The sequence below is a fragment of the Pseudophryne corroboree genome, chromosome 11 (assembly GCF_028390025.1).
Source record: "Pseudophryne corroboree isolate aPseCor3 chromosome 11, aPseCor3.hap2, whole genome shotgun sequence".
Lineage (NCBI taxonomy): Eukaryota > Metazoa > Chordata > Amphibia > Anura > Myobatrachidae > Pseudophryne > Pseudophryne corroboree.
The window spans coordinates 130087674-130105256 of record NC_086454.1 but is presented as its reverse complement, the minus strand read 5'-3'; the positions used below and the strand labels follow the sequence as shown (position 1 = coordinate 130105256).

Genomic DNA, 17583 nt, shown 5'->3' with positions numbered 1-17583 from the left:
TGAAGAAAACTCTTTTCCACCATAATTCAGACCCCGTATTGGTCACAGTTCTGGCTACTTATGTGGCTCCATAGCTCAGGGGTTAGAGCACTGGTCTCGTAAACCAGGGGTCATGAGGTCCAATCTCACTGGGACCTAGTGTTTCCCAATGTTAAAATAGTCTATGCAATATCTTTAAGTGAGGAGAACCATTTCAATTTGGTCACATATTTGGAAGGTTAATTTGGACAAAGACATATGATGTTCAGTCTAATCTGCTGATTGGTTACAAGAGCATGTCTAAAACATATTTGTTGCATTTTATTGGGCCGATTCTGTTCATGCTGATAGTTCCAACAAGTTTTTCACTATTATTATGAAACTATGGTAAGAGCTTTCCAATAATTTAACTTTAATGATAGCACAAAAACACACACATTAGGAGGTTTTTAATACTTCTCACCCTGTTGTACACCTGTTCTATTTCTGCTGACAGGCATGGTATTATCATTTCAACTCATTACAGGACACTCTAACACAAAGTTGGAGAGCCATTAAAAATATGTCCAACTTTTTCAATATTTTCTATATAATTCAATTCAAGCAAAGACAGCTAATTTTTGAATTTATTTGATTTTCTGAAAAAGTTATATACTACATGCCTCAATCAAGGATATTGCAAATTTGTAGATTTTTTTTTGTGAAAAGTCTACATTGGGACAAAAAGCGACAATAAAATGATAACAGAGATTTGAAATTTGCAGAAGATTTTTTTCCATCACTAAGCAGAATGAACATACATAGTGCTGAAGGCAAGGCTCCATAGCTCAGGGGTTAGAGCACTGGTCTTGTAAACCAGGGGTCGTGAGTTCAAATCTCACTGGGGCCTAGTGCTACTTTCTTGTTACTGCTGCTAAAATATAAATTGCAGCTCCCAATGTTGAAATAGTCTGCTCAAGAGCTTTAAGTGAGGAGAACCATTTCAATTTGGTCACACATTTGAATATTCAATTTGTACACAGAGTTATGATGTTCAGTCTAATCTGCAAATTGGTTCCAAGAGCATGTCTTAAAATTATTTTATTGTACTGATTCTGTTCATGCTGATAATCCCATCATAATTTTTCAGTATCATTACAAACTGTAGAAAGAGCTTTTCCATAATTAAACTTTAAAGATAGCAACAATGGTATATACATTGTATTGTACCGTGCAGGAATCAACTTCATCAGTTGATCCAGAAGAGTTTTGAATTGACAACTGTAGCTGCCAGAAGGCTTTTTTGGTCATGTAAGCATATATAAAGAACAAATGCAAGCATACTCAAGGTAATGACCACTATTGGTCACAAATATCTCAATATAAAGACATTCTGTCATATCATTTTGAAGGCATTCCAGACTAAGGAGCACAAGGTTTGTGAGGCATGGAAAACATGACCAACATTTCCTCAATTTTATATATACACCTATTCAACATACAACAGCAAACTGAAAGTTTCTTTAAATTGTTTAATAGGTTATTAACTGCATGTCCCAAGCAGGCATTTCAGCAGTGGTCATTTGTTAAAAGTGTATATTTGGAGAATGAGCTACAACTAATAATATCCAATAAGATTACTGAAATTTGAAGAAAACTCTTTTCCACCATAATTCAGACCCCGTATTGGTCACAGTTCTGGCTACTTATGTGGCTCCATCTCTCAGGGGTTAGAGCACTGGTCTCGTAAACCAGGGGTCATGAGGTCCAATCTCACTGGGACCTAGTGTTTCCCAATGTTAAAATAGTCTATGCAATATCTTTAAGTGAGGAGAACCATTTCAATTTGGTCACACATTTGGATATTCAATTTGTACACAGAGTTATGATGTTCAGTCTAATCTGCTGATTGGTTACAAGAGCATGTCTAAAACATATTTGTTGCATTTTATTGGGCCGATTCTGTTCATGCTGATAGTTCCAACAAGTTTTTCACTATTATTATGAAACTATGGTAAGAGCTTTCCAATAATTTGACTTTAATGATAGCACAAAAACACACACATTAGGAGGTTTTTAATACTTCTCACCCTGTTGTACACCTGTTCTATTTCTGCTGACAGGCATGGTATTATCATTTCAGCTCACTACAGGACACTCTAACACAAAGTTGGAGAGCCATTAAAAATATGTCCAACTTTTTCAATATTTTCTATATAATTCAATTCAAGCAAAGACAGCTAATTTTTGCATTTATTTAATTTTCTGAAAAAGTTATATACTACATGCCTCAATCAAGGATATTGCAAATTTATAGAATTTTTTTGTGAAAAGTCTACATTGGGACAAATAGCGACAATAAAATGATAACAGAGATTTGAAATTTGCAGAAGATTTTTTTCCATCACTAAGCAGAATGAACATACATAGTGCTGAAGGCAAGGCTCCATAGCTCAGGGGTTAGAGCACTGGTCTTGTAAACCAGGGGTCGTGAGTTCAAATCTCACTGGGGCCTAGTACTACTTTCTTGTTACTGCTGCTAAAATATAAATTGCAGCTCCCAATGTTGAAATAGTCTGCTCAAGAGCTTTAAGTGAGGAGAACCATTTCAATTTGGTCACACATTTGGATATTCAATTTGTACACAGAGTTATGATGTTCAGTCTAATCTGCAAATTGGTTCCAAGAGCATGTCTTAAAATTATTTTATTGTACTGATTCTGTTCATGCTGATAATCCCATCATAATTTTTCAGTATCATTACAAACTGTAGAAAGAGCTTTTCCATAATTAAACTTTAAAGATAGCAACAATGGTATATACATTGTATTAATCTGTATTGTACCGTGCAGGAATCAACTTCATCAGTTGATCCAGAAGAGTTTTGAATTGACAACTGTAGCTGCCAGAAGGCTTTTTTGGTCATGTAAGCATATATAAAGAACAAATGCAAGCATACTCAAGGTAATGACCACTATTGGTCACAAATATCTCAATATAAAGACATTCTGTCATATCATTTTGAAGGCATTCCAGACTAAGGAGCACAAGGTTTGTGAGGCATGGAAAACATGACCAACATTTCCTCAATTTTATATATACACCTATTCAACATACAACAGCAAACTGAAAGTTTCTTTAAATTGTTTAATAGGTTATTAACTGCATGTCCCAAGCAGGCATTTCAGCAGTGGTCATTTGTTAAAAGTGTATATTTGGAGAATGAGCTACAACTAATAATATCCAATAAGATTACTGAAATTTGAAGAAAACTCTTTTCCACCATAATTCAGACCCCGTATTGGTCACAGTTCTGGCTACTTATGTGGCTCCATCTCTCAGGGGTTAGAGCACTGGTCTCGTAAACCAGGGGTCATGAGGTCCAATCTCACTGGGACCTAGTGTTTCCCAATGTTAAAATAGTCTATGCAATATCTTTAAGTGAGGAGAACCATTTCAATTTGGTCACACATTTGGATATTCAATTTGTACACAGAGTTATGATGTTCAGTCTAATCTGCTGATTGGTTACAAGAGCATGTCTAAAACATATTTGTTGCATTTTATTGGGCCGATTCTGTTCATGCTGATAGTTCCAACAAGTTTTTCACTATTATTATGAAACTATGGTAAGAGCTTTCCAATAATTTAACTTTAATGATAGCACAAAAACACACACATTAGGAGGTTTTTAATACTTCTCACCCTGTTGTACACCTGTTCTATTTCTGCTGACAGGCATGGTATTATCATTTCAGCTCACTACAGGACACTCTAACACAAAGTTGGAGAGCCATTAAAAATATGTCCAACTTTTTCAATATTTTCTATATAATTCAATTCAAGCAAAGACAGCTAATTTTTGCATTTATTTGATTTTCTGAAAAAGTTATATACTACATGCCTCAATCAAGGATATTGCAAATTTATAGAATTTTTTTGTGAAAAGTCTACATTGGGACAAAAAGCGACAATAAAATGATAACAGAGATTTGAAATTTGCAGAAGATTTTTTTCCATCACTAAGCAGAATTAACATACATAGTGCTGAAGGCAAGGCTCCATAGCTCAGGGGTTAGAGCACTGGTCTTGTAAACCAGGGGTTGTGAGTTCAAATCTCACTGGGGCCTAGTGCTACTTTCTTGTTACTGCTGCTAAAATATAAATTGCAGCTCCCAATGTTGAAATAGTCTGCTCAAGAGCTTTAAGTGAGGAGAACTATTTCAATTTGGTCACACATTTGGATATTCAATTTGTACACAGAGTTATGATGTTCAGTCTAATCTGCAAATTGGTTCCAAGAGCATGTCTTAAAATTATTTTATTGTACTGATTCTGTTCATGCTGATAATCCCATCATAATTTTTCAGTATCATTACAAACTGTAGAAAGAGCTTTTCCATAATTAAACTTTAAAGATAGCAACAATGGTATATACATTGTATTGTACCGTGCAGGAATCAACTTCATCAGTTGATCCAGAAGAGTTTTGAATTGACAACTGTAGCTGCCAGAAGGCTTTTTTGGTCATGTAAGCATATATAAAGAACAAATGCAAGCATACTCAAGGTAATGACCACTATTGGTCACAAATATCTCAATATAAAGACATTCTGTCATATCATTTTGAAGGCATTCCAGACTAAGGAGCACAAGGTTTGTGAGGCATGGAAAACATGACCAACATTTCCTCAATTTTATATATACACCTATTCAACATACAACAGCAAACTGAAAGTTTCTTTAAATTGTTTAATAGGTTATTAACTGCATGTCCCAAGCAGGCATTTCAGCAGTGGTCATTTGTTAAAAGTGTATATTTGGAGAATGAGCTACAACTAATAATATCCAATAAGATTACTGAAATTTGAAGAAAACTCTTTTCCACCATAATTCAGACCCCGTATTGGTCACAGTTCTGGCTACTTATGTGGCTCCATCTCTCAGGGGTTAGAGCACTGGTCTCGTAAACCAGGGGTCATGAGGTCCAATCTCACTGGGACCTAGTGTTTCCCAATGTTAAAATAGTCTATGCAATATCTTTAAGTGAGGAGAACCATTTCAATTTGGTCACACATTTGGATATTCAATTTGTACACAGAGTTATGATGTTCAGTCTAATCTGCTGATTGGTTACAAGAGCATGTCTAAAACATATTTGTTGCATTTTATTGGGCCGATTCTGTTCATGCTGATAGTTCCAACAAGTTTTTCACTATTATTATGAAACTATGGTAAGAGCTTTCCAATAATTTGACTTTAATGATAGCACAAAAACACACACATTAGGAGGTTTTTAATACTTCTCACCCTGTTGTACACCTGTTCTATTTCTGCTGACAGGCATGGTATTATCATTTCAGCTCACTACAGGACACTCTAACACAAAGTTGGAGAGCCATTAAAAATATGTCCAACTTTTTCAATATTTTCTATATAATTCAATTCAAGCAAAGACAGCTAATTTTTGCATTTATTTAATTTTCTGAAAAAGTTATATACTACATGCCTCAATCAAGGATATTGCAAATTTATAGAATTTTTTTGTGAAAAGTCTACATTGGGACAAATAGCGACAATAAAATGATAACAGAGATTTGAAATTTGCAGAAGATTTTTTTCCATCACTAAGCAGAATGAACATACATAGTGCTGAAGGCAAGGCTCCATAGCTCAGGGGTTAGAGCACTGGTCTTGTAAACCAGGGGTCGTGAGTTCAAATCTCACTGGGGCCTAGTACTACTTTCTTGTTACTGCTGCTAAAATATAAATTGCAGCTCCCAATGTTGAAATAGTCTGCTCAAGAGCTTTAAGTGAGGAGAACCATTTCAATTTGGTCACACATTTGGATATTCAATTTGTACACAGAGTTATGATGTTCAGTCTAATCTGCAAATTGGTTCCAAGAGCATGTCTTAAAATTATTTTATTGTACTGATTCTGTTCATGCTGATAATCCCATCATAATTTTTCAGTATCATTACAAACTGTAGAAAGAGCTTTTCCATAATTAAACTTTAAAGATAGCAACAATGGTATATACATTGTATTAATCTGTATTGTACCGTGCAGGAATCAACTTCATCAGTTGATCCAGAAGAGTTTTGAATTGACAACTGTAGCTGCCAGAAGGCTTTTTTGGTCATGTAAGCATATATAAAGAACAAATGCAAGCATACTCAAGGTAATGACCACTATTGGTCACAAATATCTCAATATAAAGACATTCTGTCATATCATTTTGAAGGCATTCCAGACTAAGGAGCACAAGGTTTGTGAGGCATGGAAAACATGACCAACATTTCCTCAATTTTATATATACACCTATTCAACATACAACAGCAAACTGAAAGTTTCTTTAAATTGTTTAATAGGTTATTAACTGCATGTCCCAAGCAGGCATTTCAGCAGTGGTCATTTGTTAAAAGTGTATATTTGGAGAATGAGCTACAACTAATAATATCCAATAAGATTACTGAAATTTGAAGAAAACTCTTTTCCACCATAATTCAGACCCCGTATTGGTCACAGTTCTGGCTACTTATGTGGCTCCATCTCTCAGGGGTTAGAGCACTGGTCTCGTAAACCAGGGGTCATGAGGTCCAATCTCACTGGGACCTAGTGTTTCCCAATGTTAAAATAGTCTATGCAATATCTTTAAGTGAGGAGAACCATTTCAATTTGGTCACACATTTGGATATTCAATTTGTACACAGAGTTATGATGTTCAGTCTAATCTGCTGATTGGTTACAAGAGCATGTCTAAAACATATTTGTTGCATTTTATTGGGCCGATTCTGTTCATGCTGATAGTTCCAACAAGTTTTTCACTATTATTATGAAACTATGGTAAGAGCTTTCCAATAATTTAACTTTAATGATAGCACAAAAACACACACATTAGGAGGTTTTTAATACTTCTCACCCTGTTGTACACCTGTTCTATTTCTGCTGACAGGCATGGTATTATCATTTCAGCTCACTACAGGACACTCTAACACAAAGTTGGAGAGCCATTAAAAATATGTCCAACTTTTTCAATATTTTCTATATAATTCAATTCAAGCAAAGACAGCTAATTTTTGCATTTATTTGATTTTCTGAAAAAGTTATATACTACATGCCTCAATCAAGGATATTGCAAATTTATAGAATTTTTTTGTGAAAAGTCTACATTGGGACAAAAAGCGACAATAAAATGATAACAGAGATTTGAAATTTGCAGAAGATTTTTTTCCATCACTAAGCAGAATTAACATACATAGTGCTGAAGGCAAGGCTCCATAGCTCAGGGGTTAGAGCACTGGTCTTGTAAACCAGGGGTTGTGAGTTCAAATCTCACTGGGGCCTAGTGCTACTTTCTTGTTACTGCTGCTAAAATATAAATTGCAGCTCCCAATGTTGAAATAGTCTGCTCAAGAGCTTTAAGTGAGGAGAACTATTTCAATTTGGTCACACATTTGGATATTCAATTTGTACACAGAGTTATGATGTTCAGTCTAATCTGCAAATTGGTTCCAAGAGCATGTCTTAAAATTATTTTATTGTACTGATTCTGTTCATGCTGATAATCCCATCATAATTTTTCAGTATCATTACAAACTGTAGAAAGAGCTTTTCCATAATTAAACTTTAAATATAGCAACAATGGTATATACATTGTATTGTACCGTGCAGGAATCAACTTCATCAGTTGATCCAGAAGAGTTTTGAATTGACAACTGTAGCTGCCAGAAGGCTTTTTTGGTCATGTAAGCATATATAAAGAACAAATGCAAGCATACTCAAGGTAATGACCACTATTGGTCACAAATATCTCAATATAAAGACATTCTGTCATATCATTTTGAAGGCATTCCAGACTAAGGAGCACAAGGTTTGTGAGGCATGGAAAACATGACCAACATTTCCTCAATTTTATATATACACCTATTCAACATACAACAGCAAACTGAAAGTTTCTTTAAATTGTTTAATAGGTTATTAACTGCATGTCCCAAGCAGGCATTTCAGCAGTGGTCATTTGTTAAAAGTGTATATTTGGAGAATGAGCTACAACTAATAATATCCAATAAGATTACTGAAATTTGAAGAAAACTCTTTTCCACCATAATTCAGACCCCGTATTGGTCACAGTTCTGGCTACTTATGTGGCTCCATAGCTCAGGGATTAGAGCACTGGTCTCGTAAACCAGGGGTCATGAGGTCCAATCTCACTGGGACCTAGTGTTTCCCAATGTTAAAATAGTCTATGCAATATCTTTAAGTGAGGAGAACCATTTCAATTTGGATGGTTAATTTGGACAAAGACATATGATGTTCAGTCTAATCTGCTGATTGGTTACAAGAGCATGTCTAAAACATATTTGTTGCATTTTATTGGGCCGATTCTGTTCATGCTGATAGTTCCAACAAGTTTTTCACTATTATTATGAAACTATGGTAAGAGCTTTCCAATAATTTTACTTTAATGATAGCAAAAAAACACACACATTAGGAGGTTTTTAATACTTCTCACCCTGTTGTACACCTGTTCTGTTTCTGCTGACAGGCATGGTATTATCATTTCAGCTCACTACAGGACACTCTAACACAAAGTTGGAGAGCCATTAAAAATATGTCCAACTTTTTCAATATTTTCTATATAATTCAATTCAAGCAAAGACAGCTAATTTTTGAATTTATTTGATTTTCTGAAAAAGTTATATACTACATGCCTTAATCAAGGATATTGCAAATTTGTAGATTTTTTTTTGTGAAAAGTCTACATTGGGACAAAAAGCGACAATAAAATGATAACAGAGATTTGAAATTTGCAGAAGATTTTTTTCCATCACTAAGCAGAATGAACATACATAGTGCTGAAGGCAAGGCTCCATAGCTCAGGAGTTAGAGCACTGGTCTTGTAAACCAGGGGTCGTGAGTTCAAATCTCACTGGGGCCTAGTGCTACTTTCTTGTTACTGCTGCTAAAATATAAATTGCAGCTCCCAATGTTGAAATAGTCTGCTCAAGAGCTTTAAGTGAGGAGAACCATTTCAATTTGGTCACACATTTGGATATTCAATTTGTACACAGAGTTATGATGTTCAGTCTAATCTGCAAATTGGTTCCAAGAGCATGTCTTAAAATTATTTTATTGTACTGATTCTGTTCATGCTGATAATCCCATCATAATTTTTCAGTATCATTACAAACTGTAGAAAGAGCTTTTCCATAATTAAACTTTAAAGATAGCAACAATGGTATATACATTGTATTGTACCGTGCAGGAATCAACTTCATCAGTTGATCCAGAAGAGTTTTGAATTGACAACTGTAGCTGCCAGAAGGCTTTTTTGGTCATGTAAGCATATATAAAGAACAAATGCAAGCATACTCAAGGTAATGACCACTATTGGTCACAAATATCTCAATATAAAGACATTCTGTCATATCATTTTGAAGGCATTCCAGACTAAGGAGCACAAGGTTTGTGAGGCATGGAAAACATGACCAACATTTCCTCAATTTTATATATACACCTATTCAACATACAACAGCAAACTGAAAGTTTCTTTAAATTGTTTACTAGGTTATTAACTGCATGTCCCAAGCAGGCATTTCAGCAGTGGTCATTTGTTAAAAGTGTATATTTGGAGAATGAGCTACAACTAATAATATCCAATAAGATTACTGAAATTTGAAGAAAACTCTTTTCCACCATAATTCAGACCCCGTATTGGTCACAGTTCTGGCTACTTATGTGGCTCCATAGCTCAGGGGTTAGAGCACTGGTCTCGTAAACCAGGGGTCATGAGGTCCAATCTCACTGGGACCTAGTGTTTCCCAATGTTAAAATAGTCTATGCAATATCTTTAAGTGAGGAGAACCATTTCAATTTGGTCACATATTTGGAAGGTTAATTTGGACAAAGACATATGATGTTCAGTCTAATCTGCTGATTGGTTACAAGAGCATGTCTAAAACATATTTGTTGCATTTTATTGGGCCGATTCTGTTCATGCTGATAGTTCCAACAAGTTTTTCACTATTATTATGAAACTATGGTAAGAGCTTTCCAATAATTTAACTTTAATGATAGCACAAAAACACACACATTAGGAGGTTTTTAATACTTCTCACCCTGTTGTACACCTGTTCTATTTCTGCTGACAGGCATGGTATTATCATTTCAACTCATTACAGGACACTCTAACACAAAGTTGGAGAGCCATTAAAAATATGTCCAACTTTTTCAATATTTTCTATATAATTCAATTCAAGCAAAGACAGCTAATTTTTGAATTTATTTGATTTTCTGAAAAAGTTATATACTACATGCCTCAATCAAGGATATTGCAAATTTGTAGATTTTTTTTTGTGAAAAGTCTACATTGGGACAAAAAGCGACAATAAAATGATAACAGAGATTTGAAATTTGCAGAAGATTTTTTTCCATCACTAAGCAGAATGAACATACATAGTGCTGAAGGCAAGGCTCCATAGCTCAGGGGTTAGAGCACTGGTCTTGTAAACCAGGGGTCGTGAGTTCAAATCTCACTGGGGCCTAGTGCTACTTTCTTGTTACTGCTGCTAAAATATAAATTGCAGCTCCCAATGTTGAAATAGTCTGCTCAAGAGCTTTAAGTGAGGAGAACCATTTCAATTTGGTCACACATTTGAATATTCAATTTGTACACAGAGTTATGATGTTCAGTCTAATCTGCAAATTGGTTCCAAGAGCATGTCTTAAAATTATTTTATTGTACTGATTCTGTTCATGCTGATAATCCCATCATAATTTTTCAGTATCATTACAAACTGTAGAAAGAGCTTTTCCATAATTAAACTTTAAAGATAGCAACAATGGTATATACATTGTATTGTACCGTGCAGGAATCAACTTCATCAGTTGATCCAGAAGAGTTTTGAATTGACAACTGTAGCTGCCAGAAGGCTTTTTTGGTCATGTAAGCATATATAAAGAACAAATGCAAGCATACTCAAGGTAATGACCACTATTGGTCACAAATATCTCAATATAAAGACATTCTGTCATATCATTTTGAAGGCATTCCAGACTAAGGAGCACAAGGTTTGTGAGGCATGGAAAACATGACCAACATTTCCTCAATTTTATATATACACCTATTCAACATACAACAGCAAACTGAAAGTTTCTTTAAATTGTTTAATAGGTTATTAACTGCATGTCCCAAGCAGGCATTTCAGCAGTGGTCATTTGTTAAAAGTGTATATTTGGAGAATGAGCTACAACTAATAATATCCAATAAGATTACTGAAATTTGAAGAAAACTCTTTTCCACCATAATTCAGACCCCGTATTGGTCACAGTTCTGGCTACTTATGTGGCTCCATCTCTCAGGGGTTAGAGCACTGGTCTCGTAAACCAGGGGTCATGAGGTCCAATCTCACTGGGACCTAGTGTTTCCCAATGTTAAAATAGTCTATGCAATATCTTTAAGTGAGGAGAACCATTTCAATTTGGTCACACATTTGGATATTCAATTTGTACACAGAGTTATGATGTTCAGTCTAATCTGCTGATTGGTTACAAGAGCATGTCTAAAACATATTTGTTGCATTTTATTGGGCCGATTCTGTTCATGCTGATAGTTCCAACAAGTTTTTCACTATTATTATGAAACTATGGTAAGAGCTTTCCAATAATTTGACTTTAATGATAGCACAAAAACACACACATTAGGAGGTTTTTAATACTTCTCACCCTGTTGTACACCTGTTCTATTTCTGCTGACAGGCATGGTATTATCATTTCAGCTCACTACAGGACACTCTAACACAAAGTTGGAGAGCCATTAAAAATATGTCCAACTTTTTCAATATTTTCTATATAATTCAATTCAAGCAAAGACAGCTAATTTTTGCATTTATTTAATTTTCTGAAAAAGTTATATACTACATGCCTCAATCAAGGATATTGCAAATTTATAGAATTTTTTTGTGAAAAGTCTACATTGGGACAAATAGCGACAATAAAATGATAACAGAGATTTGAAATTTGCAGAAGATTTTTTTCCATCACTAAGCAGAATGAACATACATAGTGCTGAAGGCAAGGCTCCATAGCTCAGGGGTTAGAGCACTGGTCTTGTAAACCAGGGGTCGTGAGTTCAAATCTCACTGGGGCCTAGTACTACTTTCTTGTTACTGCTGCTAAAATATAAATTGCAGCTCCCAATGTTGAAATAGTCTGCTCAAGAGCTTTAAGTGAGGAGAACCATTTCAATTTGGTCACACATTTGGATATTCAATTTGTACACAGAGTTATGATGTTCAGTCTAATCTGCAAATTGGTTCCAAGAGCATGTCTTAAAATTATTTTATTGTACTGATTCTGTTCATGCTGATAATCCCATCATAATTTTTCAGTATCATTACAAACTGTAGAAAGAGCTTTTCCATAATTAAACTTTAAAGATAGCAACAATGGTATATACATTGTATTAATCTGTATTGTACCGTGCAGGAATCAACTTCATCAGTTGATCCAGAAGAGTTTTGAATTGACAACTGTAGCTGCCAGAAGGCTTTTTTGGTCATGTAAGCATATATAAAGTACAAATGCAAGCATACTCAAGGTAATGACCACTATTGGTCACAAATATCTCAATATAAAGACATTCTGTCATATCATTTTGAAGGCATTCCAGACTAAGGAGCACAAGGTTTGTGAGGCATGGAAAACATGACCAACATTTCCTCAATTTTATATATACACCTATTCAACATACAACAGCAAACTGAAAGTTTCTTTAAATTGTTTACTAGGTTATTAACTGCATGTCCCAAGCAGGCATTTCAGCAGTGGTCATTTGTTAAAAGTGTATATTTGGAGAATGAGCTACAACTAATAATATCCAATAAGATTACTGAAATTTGAAGAAAACTCTTTTCCACCATAATTCAGACCCCGTATTGGTCACAGTTCTGGCTACTTATGTGGCTCCATAGCTCAGGGGTTAGAGCACTGGTCTCGTAAACCAGGGGTCATGAGGTCCAATCTCACTGGGACCTAGTGTTTCCCAATTTTAAAATAGTCTATGCAATATCTTTAAGTGAGGAGAAACATTTCAATTTGGTCACATATTTGGATGGTTAATTTGGACAAAGACATATGATGTTCAGTCTAATCTGCTGATTGGTTACAAGAGCATGTCTAAAACATATTTGTTGCATTTTATTGGGCCGATTCTGTTCATGCTGATAGTTCCAACAAGTTTTTCACTATTATTATGAAAATATGGTAAGAGCTTTCCAACAATTTTACTTTAATGATAGCAAAAAAACACACACATTAGGAGTTTTTTAATACTTCTCACCCTGTTGTACACCTGTTCTGTTTCTGCTGACAGGCATGGTATTATCATTTCAGCTCACTACAAGACACTCTAACACAAAGTTGGAGAGCCATTAAAAATATGTCCAACTTTTTCAATATTTTCTATATAATTCAATTCAAGCAAAGACAGCTAATTTTTGCATTTATTTGATTTTCTGAAAAAGTTATATACTACATGCCTCAATCAAGGATATTGCAAATTTATAGAATTTTTTTGTGAAAAGTCTACATTGGGACAAAAAGCGACAATAAAATGATAACAGAGATTTGAAATTTGCAGAAGATTTTTTTCCATCACTAAGCAGAATGAACATACATAGTGCTGAAGGCAAGGCTCCATAGCTCAGGGGTTAGAGCACTGGTCTTGTAAACCAGGGGTCGTGAGTTCAAATCTTCCTGGGGCCTAGTGCTACTTTCTTGTTACTGCTGCTAAAATATAAATTGCAGCTCCCAATGTTGAAATAGTCTGCTCAAGAGCTTTAAGTGAGGAGAACCATTTCAATTTGGTCACACATTTGGATATTCAATTTGTACACAGAGTTATGATGTTCAGTCTAATCTGCAAATTGGTTCCAAGAGCATGTCTTAAAATTATTTTATTGTACTGATTCTGTTCATGCTGATAATCCCATCATAATTTTTCAGTATCATTACAAACTGTAGAAAGAGCTTTTCCATAATTAAACTTTAAAGATAGCAACAATGGTATATACATTGTATTGTACCGTGCAGGAATCAACTTCATCAGTTGATCCAGAAGAGTTTTGAATTGACAACTGTAGCTGCCAGAAGGCTTTTTTGGTCATGTAAGCATATATAAAGAACAAATGCAAGCATACTCAAGGTAATGACCACTATTGGTCACAAATATCTCAATATAAAGACATTCTGTCATATCATTTTGAAGGCATTCCAGACTAAGGAGCACAAGGTTTGTGAGGCATGGAAAACATGACCAACATTTCCTCAATTTTATATATACACCTATTCAACATACAACAGCAAACTGAAAGTTTCTTTAAATTGTTTAATAGGTTATTAACTGCATGTCCCAAGCAGGCATTTCAGCAGTGGTCATTTGTTAAAAGTGTATATTTGGAGAATGAGCTACAACTAATAATATCCAATAAGATTACTGAAATTTGAAGAAAACTCTTTTCCACCATAATTCAGACCCCGTATTGGTCACAGTTCTGGCTACTTATGTGGCTCCATCTCTCAGGGGTTAGAGCACTGGTCTCGTAAACCAGGGGTCATGAGGTCCAATCTCACTGGGACCTAGTGTTTCCCAATGTTAAAATAGTCTATGCAATATCTTTAAGTGAGGAGAACCATTTCAATTTGGTCACACATTTGGATATTCAATTTGTACACAGAGTTATGATGTTCAGTCTAATCTGCTGATTGGTTACAAGAGCATGTCTAAAACATATTTGTTGCATTTTATTGGGCCGATTCTGTTCATGCTGATAGTTCCAACAAGTTTTTCACTATTATTATGAAACTATGGTAAGAGCTTTCCAATAATTTAACTTTAATGATAGCACAAAAACACACACATTAGGAGGTTTTTAATACTTCTCACCCTGTTGTACACCTGTTCTATTTCTGCTGACAGGCATGGTATTATCATTTCAGCTCACTACAGGACACTCTAACACAAAGTTGGAGAGCCATTAAAAATATGTCCAACTTTTTCAATATTTTCTATATAATTCAATTCAAGCAAAGACAGCTAATTTTTGCATTTATTTGATTTTCTGAAAAAGTTATATACTACATGCCTCAATCAAGGATATTGCAAATTTATAGAATTTTTTTGTGAAAAGTCTACATTGGGACAAAAAGCGACAATAAAATGATAACAGAGATTTGAAATTTGCAGAAGATTTTTTTCCATCACTAAGCAGAATTAACATACATAGTGCTGAAGGCAAGGCTCCATAGCTCAGGGGTTAGAGCACTGGTCTTGTAAACCAGGGGTTGTGAGTTCAAATCTCACTGGGGCCTAGTGCTACTTTCTTGTTACTGCTGCTAAAATATAAATTGCAGCTCCCAATGTTGAAATAGTCTGCTCAAGAGCTTTAAGTGAGGAGAACTATTTCAATTTGGTCACACATTTGGATATTCAATTTGTACACAGAGTTATGATGTTCAGTCTAATCTGCAAATTGGTTCCAAGAGCATGTCTTAAAATTATTTTATTGTACTGATTCTGTTCATGCTGATAATCCCATCATAATTTTTCAGTATCATTACAAACTGTAGAAAGAGCTTTTCCATAATTAAACTTTAAATATAGCAACAATGGTATATACATTGTATTGTACCGTGCAGGAATCAACTTCATCAGTTGATCCAGAAGAGTTTTGAATTGACAACTGTAGCTGCCAGAAGGCTTTTTTGGTCATGTAAGCATATATAAAGAACAAATGCAAGCATACTCAAGGTAATGACCACTATTGGTCACAAATATCTCAATATAAAGACATTCTGTCATATCATTTTGAAGGCATTCCAGACTAAGGAGCACAAGGTTTGTGAGGCATGGAAAACATGACCAACATTTCCTCAATTTTATATATACACCTATTCAACATACAACAGCAAACTGAAAGTTTCTTTAAATTGTTTAATAGGTTATTAACTGCATGTCCCAAGCAGGCATTTCAGCAGTGGTCATTTGTTAAAAGTGTATATTTGGAGAATGAGCTACAACTAATAATATCCAATAAGATTACTGAAATTTGAAGAAAACTCTTTTCCACCATAATTCAGACCCCGTATTGGTCACAGTTCTGGCTACTTATGTGGCTCCATAGCTCAGGGATTAGAGCACTGGTCTCGTAAACCAGGGGTCATGAGGTCCAATCTCACTGGGACCTAGTGTTTCCCAATGTTAAAATAGTCTATGCAATATCTTTAAGTGAGGAGAACCATTTCAATTTGGATGGTTAATTTGGACAAAGACATATGATGTTCAGTCTAATCTGCTGATTGGTTACAAGAGCATGTCTAAAACATATTTGTTGCATTTTATTGGGCCGATTCTGTTCATGCTGATAGTTCCAACAAGTTTTTCACTATTATTATGAAACTATGGTAAGAGCTTTCCAATAATTTTACTTTAATGATAGCAAAAAAACACACACATTAGGAGGTTTTTAATACTTCTCACCCTGTTGTACACCTGTTCTGTTTCTGCTGACAGGCATGGTATTATCATTTCAGCTCACTACAGGACACTCTAACACAAAGTTGGAGAGCCATTAAAAATATGTCCAACTTTTTCAATATTTTCTATATAATTCAATTCAAGCAAAGACAGCTAATTTTTGAATTTATTTGATTTTCTGAAAAAGTTATATACTACATGCCTTAATCAAGGATATTGCAAATTTGTAGATTTTTTTTTGTGAAAAGTCTACATTGGGACAAAAAGCGACAATAAAATGATAACAGAGATTTGAAATTTGCAGAAGATTTTTTTCCATCACTAAGCAGAATGAACATACATAGTGCTGAAGGCAAGGCTCCATAGCTCAGGGGTTAGAGCACTGGTCTTGTAAACCAGGGGTCGTGAGTTCAAATCTCACTGGGGCCTAGTGCTACTTTCTTGTTACTGCTGCTAAAATATAAATTGCAGCTCCCAATGTTGAAATAGTCTGCTCAAGAGCTTTAAGTGAGGAGAACCATTTCAATTTGGTCACACATTTGGATATTCAATTTGTACACAGAGTTATGATGTTCAGTCTAATCTGCAAATTGGTTCCAAGAGCATGTCTTAAAATTATTTTATTGTACTGATTCTGTTCATGCTGATAATCCCATCATAATTTTTCAGTATCATTACAAACTGTAGAAAGAGCTTTTCCATAATTAAACTTTAAAGATAGCAACAATGGTATATACATTGTATTGTACCGTGCAGGAATCAACTTCATCAGTTGATCCAGAAGAGTTTTGAATTGACAACTGTAGCTGCCAGAAGGCTTTTTTGGTCATGTAAGCATATATAAAGAACAAATGCAAGCATACTCAAGGTAATGACCACTATTGGTCACAAATATCTCAATATAAAGACATTCTGTCATATCATTTTGAAGGCATTCCAGACTAAGGAGCACAAGGTTTGTGAGGCATGGAAAACATGACCAACATTTCCTCAATTTTATATATACACCTATTCAACATACAACAGCAAACTGAAAGTTTCTTTAAATTGTTTAATAGGTTATTAACTGCATGTCCCAAGCAGGC

At 34.9% G+C, this 17583-nt stretch overlaps 11 non-coding genes across 11 annotated transcripts; all 11 read left to right on the top strand.

The window, feature by feature from the left end:
* Nucleotides 1-795: 795 nt before the first annotated feature.
* Nucleotides 796-868, top strand: TRNAT-UGU (transfer RNA threonine (anticodon UGU)). Its single transcript has one exon. It is a non-coding gene; the product is annotated as a tRNA-Thr (tRNA).
* Nucleotides 869-2400: 1532 nt separating this feature from the next.
* TRNAT-UGU (transfer RNA threonine (anticodon UGU)) lies at nt 2401-2473 on the top strand. Its single transcript has one exon. It is a non-coding gene; the product is annotated as a tRNA-Thr (tRNA).
* A 1542-nt stretch (nt 2474-4015) lies between these two features.
* On the top strand, nt 4016-4088 carry TRNAT-UGU (transfer RNA threonine (anticodon UGU)). The gene has a single exon. It is a non-coding gene; the product is annotated as a tRNA-Thr (tRNA).
* Nucleotides 4089-5620: 1532 nt separating this feature from the next.
* Nucleotides 5621-5693, top strand: TRNAT-UGU (transfer RNA threonine (anticodon UGU)). Its single transcript has one exon. It is a non-coding gene; the product is annotated as a tRNA-Thr (tRNA).
* A 1542-nt stretch (nt 5694-7235) lies between these two features.
* TRNAT-UGU (transfer RNA threonine (anticodon UGU)) lies at nt 7236-7308 on the top strand. The gene has a single exon. It is a non-coding gene; the product is annotated as a tRNA-Thr (tRNA).
* A 1521-nt stretch (nt 7309-8829) lies between these two features.
* On the top strand, nt 8830-8902 carry TRNAT-UGU (transfer RNA threonine (anticodon UGU)). The gene has a single exon. It is a non-coding gene; the product is annotated as a tRNA-Thr (tRNA).
* A 1533-nt stretch (nt 8903-10435) lies between these two features.
* On the top strand, nt 10436-10508 carry TRNAT-UGU (transfer RNA threonine (anticodon UGU)). The gene has a single exon. It is a non-coding gene; the product is annotated as a tRNA-Thr (tRNA).
* Nucleotides 10509-12040: 1532 nt separating this feature from the next.
* Nucleotides 12041-12113, top strand: TRNAT-UGU (transfer RNA threonine (anticodon UGU)). The gene has a single exon. It is a non-coding gene; the product is annotated as a tRNA-Thr (tRNA).
* Nucleotides 12114-13655: 1542 nt separating this feature from the next.
* Nucleotides 13656-13728, top strand: TRNAT-UGU (transfer RNA threonine (anticodon UGU)). The gene has a single exon. It is a non-coding gene; the product is annotated as a tRNA-Thr (tRNA).
* A 1532-nt stretch (nt 13729-15260) lies between these two features.
* On the top strand, nt 15261-15333 carry TRNAT-UGU (transfer RNA threonine (anticodon UGU)). Its single transcript has one exon. It is a non-coding gene; the product is annotated as a tRNA-Thr (tRNA).
* Nucleotides 15334-16854: 1521 nt separating this feature from the next.
* TRNAT-UGU (transfer RNA threonine (anticodon UGU)) lies at nt 16855-16927 on the top strand. The gene has a single exon. It is a non-coding gene; the product is annotated as a tRNA-Thr (tRNA).
* The last annotated feature ends 656 nt before the right edge of the window (nt 16928-17583 follow it).